This window comes from Macaca fascicularis, chromosome 9, assembly GCF_037993035.2.
Source record: "Macaca fascicularis isolate 582-1 chromosome 9, T2T-MFA8v1.1".
NCBI lineage: Eukaryota > Metazoa > Chordata > Mammalia > Primates > Cercopithecidae > Macaca > Macaca fascicularis.
The window spans coordinates 106,792,173-106,800,635 of record NC_088383.1 but is presented as its reverse complement, the minus strand read 5'-3'; the positions used below and the strand labels follow the sequence as shown (position 1 = coordinate 106,800,635).

General features: G+C 46.2%; 1 long non-coding RNA gene across 1 annotated transcript; it reads right to left on the bottom strand.

Annotated features, from left to right (window-relative positions):
• Positions 1-504: 504 nt before the first annotated feature.
• Positions 505-7,006, bottom strand: LOC123566848 (uncharacterized). The gene is made up of 3 exons (XR_012418047.1): positions 6,778-7,006; positions 4,476-4,619; positions 505-614 (listed from the first exon to the last, which is right to left on the bottom strand). It is a non-coding gene; the product is annotated as an uncharacterized lncRNA (long non-coding RNA).
• Between the last annotated feature and the right edge of the window lie 1,457 nt (positions 7,007-8,463).

Here is an 8,463-nt window from a genome sequence, read left to right as displayed (position 1 = left end):
TCCGATCTGCGGCTGCATTGGAAAGCCTCCCAATAAAGGACCACAGCCGGAAAAAGAAACCAACAGAAAGATTTGGAAATCATAATATCTGGAAAGAGATGAGAGAAAAACGAACTCTTGCAGACTGCAGAGAAGCCAGGGAATGAGCTAGCAAACCTCAGGAAGATGAAGAAAAAGCAGGGGAGACAAGGAAATTCTCAGCACTTGGGTCTGGATGGAAAACAATCGCATGAACGCTTGAGGGGGAGCTTGTGGTCTGGAAAGTCTTAAACGGTGTCATCTCACAGCACATTGCGGAGACTACTAGGAAGTGTGTGGCAGGAAACGACGTCCATGGAGTCAGATGACACAGGTTGCAACCTCTGGCTCTGCTATTTACTATGTAATCATTAGCAAATCTCAATCTCTCTGAGCCTCAGATTTCTGATCTGTAAAATGATGGCAAGAATTCCCCCTCCCCAGATAGAATTCATCCAAATATTAGAGACTTTCTCTAGATGTTACCTGACTCTTCCACATCTTGTCTTTCAAGAAGAAAACAGGAAAAGATTTATGGTGATGCCTTGAGAGAAATCTTCCCACACTGACATTTCTTGCAGGCCCAGTGGGATTTCCTAAAGCATAGAAGAGATATCGGCAAATATACTTCATTTCACTCGGCAAGCAGTTATTAAACATCCACTGTATGCCTCAGAGAGACGACCATGGGATGTTTCCAACCCCCCAAGGACACCAACATGCAATCGAGAGATGGCCGGGGTCTGTGATAAGTGCTAAGGTGGAGACAGACTCTCCAGAGTTGGGGGCCCGGAAAGGATTTACAAACTACATGGCATTTGATCGTGGCCTTCAAGGATCAGTGTCAGATCCCCAGACACCAGATGAAAAACAGTGTGCAAAGGCAAGGGTGCATGAAAGGTGCCTGGAAACACAGAACCTATGGAACCTCGAATTCAAGAAAGCAGTTGCCAAGCAGAAACGGCAACAACTACAGAGGCCCGAGAAACATGAATGGAGTGGACATGCCCTAAAAATAGAACAAGAGCAAGAGTAGGCCGACTATGACACATGTCTGGAAGTGGAGTCACTAGGAGGTGACTAAGCTAAAGGGGAGTTGCCTCCCTCCCTCCCTTTCCTAACTTCATTCACAGTCTTTCTCTCTCTCTCTCTCTCTCTCTCTCTCTCTCTCTCTCTCTCTCTTCCCCATCCCCAGGAAGTGGAGTAGGAGGCAAGGTTCTATAAGTAGATTCTATAAGCAGATTCACAGCTGCACAGGAGAGACTGCAGATACTGAGATGACACTGGAGAATTATTGGCCAAAACGTTTACCTGTTGTTACAATAGCCACTGTGCTGGAGGCCAGACAGAATGCCCATGGGACCTTTGTTCTAACAGTGGCTCCAGAGGCCCTCTGAAGTAGCAATCAGGAATGACCGACTGCACGGTCTCACCTCTACACCAAGCAAACTGGCAGCAAACTCACCAATCATATCACACCGTAGCCAACTGGGGGAAGACTGCAAGGCTTCTGGCTAAATTAAGGAAATTATTTCAGGAAGTAAATAGACATGAGCACAAAGGGTAACAGGTGCTTATAAAGCATCATTAATTACGAGAGCCAAAAGGGATCATAGAGTTCAAACCAATTTTAGCTGCAGAGCCCTTTGTTCAAAGCTCGCATGAAAGTCAGACACATAAAATAAATAGAAGAAGGTGGATTTGGATGAAATGAGGCAGAACTTGCTTGCTCTACCACCCTCCACTCCCTGCAGAAGTCCCAAAGGTATCTCCCATCATCGTGGACCCCCTCAAGTGCTCAGCAGAATTTTTTTTAATCATCGAAGTAACACATGCCTATGAGTTTAAAACCCCAAACATACAGCAAGGCTTATTTTGAAAAGGCAAGAGTCCCCCACCAACTCTGTCCTGAGCCTTCCCAGTCTGTCTTCTTTCCTTTAGAAGAAATGACTTTTCACTGTTTTCGTGGTTTCTGTTTTAAATTCTTCTGATAATGATCTTTACTTTCTAAATGGTATACCTGTACTTTTTTTTCAAGATAGAGTCTCGCTCTGTCACCCAGGCTGGAGTGCAGTGGTATGATCTCGGCTCACTGCAACCTCCGCCTCCTGGGTTCAAGTGATTTCCCTGCCTCAGCCTCCCTAGTCGCTGGGATTACAAGTGTGTGCCACCATGCCTGGCTAATTTTTGTATTTTTAGTAGAGACAGTTTCACCGTGTTGGCCAGGCTGGTCTTGAACTCCTGACCTAAAGTGATCCTTCTGCCTCAGCATCCCAAAGTGCCGTGATTACAGGTGTGAGCCACCGTGCCTGACCTATATGCCTGTGCTTCTATCTCTTGATTTATTCACTTTAGAAACTTTGTCCTGTTTTCTTCGGCGACAGAAGAGAACTCGGGTCACACCGATGCCCTCGCCTCCCCATATAGTTACGTCACTATTTAAACTTAATTTTTATCAAAGTAATACATGCAATTAGTTTAAAATTCCAACCAGGGACAAAGTCTTATGCAGGCAGTAAAACACAGACGTTGTGTCCTCTCTCTTCCTTCCCTCCGTCCTTCCCATCCTCCTTCCCACTCAGGTAGGTTGGCTTGTGGAAAAGAGAACTCTCTGTTTAGTCCCCCTTCTAGTCCTTTTCTGTAGCACTCATCACCTTTTCTAGCAAACTGTATAATTTCCTTATTATGTCTTCTGTTTGTCTTGCCTGCTAAATTGCAAGCTTAGGTAAGGATCTTTGCTATGTTCACTGATGTATCCCAAATGCCTAGAATAATGCCTGGTTCAATAAATATTTGTTGAATTAATTAAAGCAGAGTTCTCTGGAAAGGGAGCTTCTTGGAGATACTGTTAGAATCTATCATGTTGTATCTGATTTGTTCTATGGGAGGGTGTATAAATGAAAATTTTATTTTGCAGATGATACTAAATTATAGACAATAGGGGTGGTGCCATAATAGATAAAGACTTCAGTTCAGACCCACTTATTGGCTTTCTATGTTTGGACAAATTGGTCCAATTACCTTGGAAAGAAAGTAGCTATTTGCTTAGCTTGGTAGAGACTGGGAAGGACATGAATGATGAGGAAGTGGCCTTTGCCAACCTCACTCTCCTAAGGTCAGTTTCTGCTTTGGAAAGGAGAACCAGAGGTCCCAGGAGTAACTGGGCCACCAGGGTCCCCAGAGCCAGAAGCCCTTAGCCACAGGCTAAGATTGAGCATCTCCTATGCTCCAGGTACTGTTCTGGGCACTGGCAGGAAGGAGAGAACACCTTTCTCACCACACCGAAGCCCAGCACTATCAGTCCCACGTTGCAGACGCATCTTGAAGTCCATCAGGGCCAGGAAGCCTTTCTTGAACCATTCCACTCCCAAATACAGGGCTTTCTAGACACCTCCCTCATGGTTTCTATCTTACCATGCTTTGCCTGGTAAACTCCTTAGAGGTTTTGGAATTCCTGACCATTGCCCAGGTCACAGGGCAAGTTCCGGCAATTGGAACATTTCCAGTCTTCCGAGTTCTAGCAGCCATTTCACCATTTCCTGCCTCCACATCATCTATTCCTCCTGCTAGGCCCCTGATATGCCCCTGGACCTAAAGCTTCCTTGGCCAAAAAGTGCTGGGGCCAGGCGCGGTGGCTCACGCCTATAATCCCAGCACTTTAGGAGGCCAAGGTGGACAGATTGCTTGAGGCTGGGGGTAAAACCAGCCATGTTGGCCAACATGGTGAAACCCCATCTCTACAAAAAAATACAAAAATTATCCGGGTGTGGTGGTGTGCACGTGTAGTCCCAGCTACTCAGGAGACTGAGGCGGGAGAATCACTTGAACCCAGGAGGTGGAGGTTGCAGTGAGCCGAGATCATGCCACCACACTCGAGCCTGGGAGACACAGAGAGACTCCACCTCAAAAAAAAAAAAAAAAAAAAAAGTGTCATCCCTCCTCACCAAGGCCACAATACCCAGGACACCTCTTTCTCCTGGGTCCAGCGCATCTGGCCCCCACCCACCACCCCTCCTAGCCCTTCTTACCACTTCTCTTCTACACACACTCCATGCCAGCCACAGCCAGAGCAGACTTTGGTTTTCCACTCTCTCAAATGTGCTGTGCTCTCTCTCACTTCTGAGCTTTCACCTGTGCTCTACCTGGAATATTCCTTGCTCTTCACCTGCCTCTTCACCTGGCTAAACCTCTTCTAGTCTCGATTTACAATTTCCTTCCCTGGGATGAAGCCTTTCCTGTCACTCTGGCCTTGGTTATGTGTACCCCTATCACGAGCACCCTATACTTTCCCTATAAGTCATTCTTTCTACAGTTTATTTGTTTGTCTTCCCTATTACACCATAAACTCCTAAAGGCAGGAACTTTGTCTCCTCAACTGCATTCCCAGTGCCTAGAACAGAACCTGGAACATAGTAAATGCTCAGTTAATATTTATACAGGCAGGTGAGTTGACTTACAGGAAAGGGAACATCTCCATTCAGTTCCCCAAGGTTGAGATAGGGAGAGGCATGGTTCCAATCGTAAAGAACTTTATGGTCTTGTGTGGGAAATCTGGCTCAGACACCATGACACAGTGAGCATCTGACAGGTGCCCCAGGAACCTGTAGAGACAGCAAGAGTTATAGCAAAGCTGAGGGGGGAGAGATCCCAGCAGTCTAGTAACAGAAGTCTTTCCCTCACCCATAGGACTAGAGGGGGGTACTGAAAGATGAGGTGTTTTCTGCTTAGGGGAGGAAGATGCCAGACAGTGTGGGGGTGGAGAGTGGGCAGCTGGAAGTTAAGAAAGGGGAAGGTATGTCCGGAAACAGCAGCCCATGCTGGCGGATTTGAACTACTCTGTCAAGAACCAAAGCTGGAGCCAGATCATGAAGGGCCATGAAAGCCAGGACTGGGCCATATAAGCAGTGGGAGCATGTGAGGGCATCAGGAAAGCAATGTATTGGAACCACCCATCTGGGAGCAGTCTCAGGGATGGATGAGAAGGGGAAGGGGAGGTGGTGAGGCATGGGGCATGGCCTAGGAGTGAGGACAAAGGGACAGATGTGAGAAACATTTTCAGTGGGGTCACCCAGGGCTGCTGCTTCTGACTGAGAATATGAGATGGAGAAGGGAGGGGTGGAAAAAAGAATGCAGGATGACCCATCCGTCTCCCTGGTTGAAAGATGCTGTGGTCAGAAACCACAAAGGCAGACCAGGTGAGAATTACACATGGCAGATGTAAGGGGAGAGGAGAAGCATTCGTGGTTTTTCAGGACTGAAGGGATCATGTAAGACTGTGGGAAAAACGAGAGGCGTCTCTAGAATTGATGCAGTGAGTGATATCGTTTGTATATTTGTACCCACCCAAATCTCATGTTGAACTGTAATCTCCAGTATTGGAGGTGGGGCCTGGTGGGAGGTGACTGGACCGTGGGGGTGGATTTCCATGAATGGTTTGGCATCATCTTTTTGGTGCTGTCCTCACAATAGTGAGTGAGTTCTCGCCAGATCTGTCTGTCTAAAAGTGTATGGCCCCCATGTGACATTCCTGTTCCCCTTTTGCCTTCCACCATGGTTGAAAGCTCCCTGAGCCTTCACCAGAAGCCGAGCAGATGCTAGCACCACGCTTCCTGTAAAGCCTGAAGAACTGTGAGCCAATTAAACCTCTTTTCTTTATGAATTACCCAGTCTCAGGTATTTTTTAAGACAGGGTCTCATTCTGTCACCCAGGCTACAGTACAGTGGTGCTATCGTGGTTCATTGCAGCCTCAATCTCCCAAGATCAAATGATTCTCCCACCTCAGTCTCCTGAATAGCTGGGACCACAGTTACAAGCCACCACGCCTGCCTAATTTTTGTATTTTTGGTAGAGATAGGGTTTCACCATATTGCCCAGGCTGGTCTTGAACTACTGGACTCAGGCAATCTGCTCTCCTTGGCCTCCCAAAGTACCGAAACTACAGGCACAAGCCACTGCACCAGGCTGTGTCTCAGGTATTTTATTATAGCAATGCAAGAATGGCCTAATACAATAAGAATCTGTCATTTGACCTCAGGAGAGTGTTAAAAAGAGCTATGAGAAAGAGACTGGCTGTCTAGCCTTGGGCGAGATGGTGTAATTGAAATTGAAGATACCTCAGTTCAAATCCCAGCTGTGTGTCACTTACTAAGTCCATCACTGTGGATGAGTTAATTACCATCTCTGAGCTTAGGCTCCACATCTGTGAAGTGCAAATTGTAATACCAAAGTCACAGGAGTTTTGTAGGGAGTAAAATGACCTCTGGAAAGAACCATGTTCAGCTCCTGGTCTGTAGCAGGTGTTCAGCAAAAGTAACTCATGGAGAGAAGGAGAAAAAGATGACGGCAGCTGAAGACCCCGGACCCTGGAGCATCACAGAAGCCCAAGAGGGAAAAGCCTCCAGAAGGTGGATGAACAGTGTCAGTATTATAGAAAGTTCGGGATGAACTGGATTGTCAGGAATTACATTACTGAGTCTTTAGAGAGCATGATTTGGAGTACAAAAAGAGTCAGTGAACACGATGACAAAAAAAGCAAGACAGAAATTGCTACAAAGGCCAAAGTCAGGATTTTGGAGCTGCAAATAGATTATCCTATGAACATCATTTGAGAATAAAGACATCTGATTAACATAACAAGCAGTCTATAGGGTGGCAGCTCCAGAATGAGCTCCCTGGCCCCCCAGTGTCCCTAAGAATCCAGGCCTTTTTCATCCTTTCTCTACATCCCAAGCATACTGGCTTCTCATCCTCAGACTTACTGCTCGGACTTGCAAGGTGGCTGCTGCAGTTCCAAACATCATGTTCTCATGTATAAACATCCATGGCAGGCAGAAGGAGGGAGAGCCTACTTCCTTTTTTCAGGGAGATAAATCTTTCTCAGAAGCCTCCCAGTAAACATGCCCCTGTATCGCATTGGCCAGAACTCGGTCCCATGGCCATGTCTAGTTGCAAGGGCAGCCAGGAAGCTATCCAGCATTTTCAGACTCTATAGGAAGAGGAAGGCAAGGAAGAAGAGGTTGAAAATAGCCAGAGATTGGGTATGTGACCAACACTACCTACCACACTACTCATTTATGAAATCTGGAAATCATAAATATGGGGACACTGGAGATGATGGGGAGGAAGGGGAGAAGTAGGCTTCTACGTTAGAGAGAAAAGAGCCCAGGCTTGAGAGAGAAGGAAGGCTGCATCCTTTTCTGCCATAGTCAAGAAGGGTAGAGGGTGGGCCTGGAAACAGACTCTGAAGAGGAGAGAGTAATCTTAACCTTGGCGAAGACAAAAAATGGCTGCTTTGAAGAATACACTGGAACATTGAGGGGGACCACAATGAGATACCACCCTCTAAATCAACAAAACTTAAGAAGATATCAAGCATGGGCTGGGAAGGCTGTGGATCAACAGGAATACTTCTATACTGCCAAAGGGAATATCAGCAGGTACAGCCGCTTTGGAAAACAATTTAGCCTTACTCCATAACGCAGCAATTCCACTCCTAGATCGACACCATTGCATCTGTGGGTCCAGTTACGAACTGGAATGTTCTCAGCAGCACTGTGAAAGAAAAAACCTGAAAACAGCTCCAAACATCCTTAGGTCAGAGAATGAATAATTAAATCATGATCTACTCCCATAATGGAATAACTATATAACAGTAACCGACCAGGCGCAGTGGCTCATGCCTGTAATCCCAGCACTTTGGGAGGCCAAGGTGGGCAGATTACTTGAGGTCAGGAGTTCGAGACAAGCCTGACCAACATGGTGAAACCCTATCTCTACTAAAAACACAAAAATTAGCCGGGTGTGGTGGCGGGCACCTGTAATCCCAGCTACTCAGGAGGCTGAAGCAGGAGAATTGCTTGAACCAGGGAGGTTCAAGTGAGCCAAGATTGAGCCATTGCACTCCAACCTGGGGGACAAGAGCAAAAAAACCAGTTATAACACGGATCTCAAAAAAACCAGGTTGAACAAAAAAGGCAAATGAAAGATATATACAGTGTGGTTGCGTTTATCTTTACATAGAGTTCCAAAGCATGCAGAAACTAAAACAGTATGTTACTTGGGTATGTAAACATAAGTGCAAAACTATAAAGAAAAGAAATGAAAAGATAAACACAAAATTGAAGAAAGCGATTAGCTGTAAGCAAACTTGGGGAGACGCAGACGCGTAAGTCCAAATAGGAAGGAAATGCTCTCCTTAAACCGAGCGGTGGGTACGCAGGTGTTCGCTGTGTTCTCGTTCTTTATACTTCACACAGATGCCAGAAAAATTATTTTGTACCCACTGAATAACTAATTAAAACAATTTGAAGATTAAAAAGGAGAGAGAATGCAAGTGAGATGAAGGCACACCTGCGAACCCACCGTGGGGGCAGAAACCCTGTCCGTTGCATCACCATCTGGGACCGGCAGAGCTCAAACAACATGGAGTTGAGACAACTGGGCGT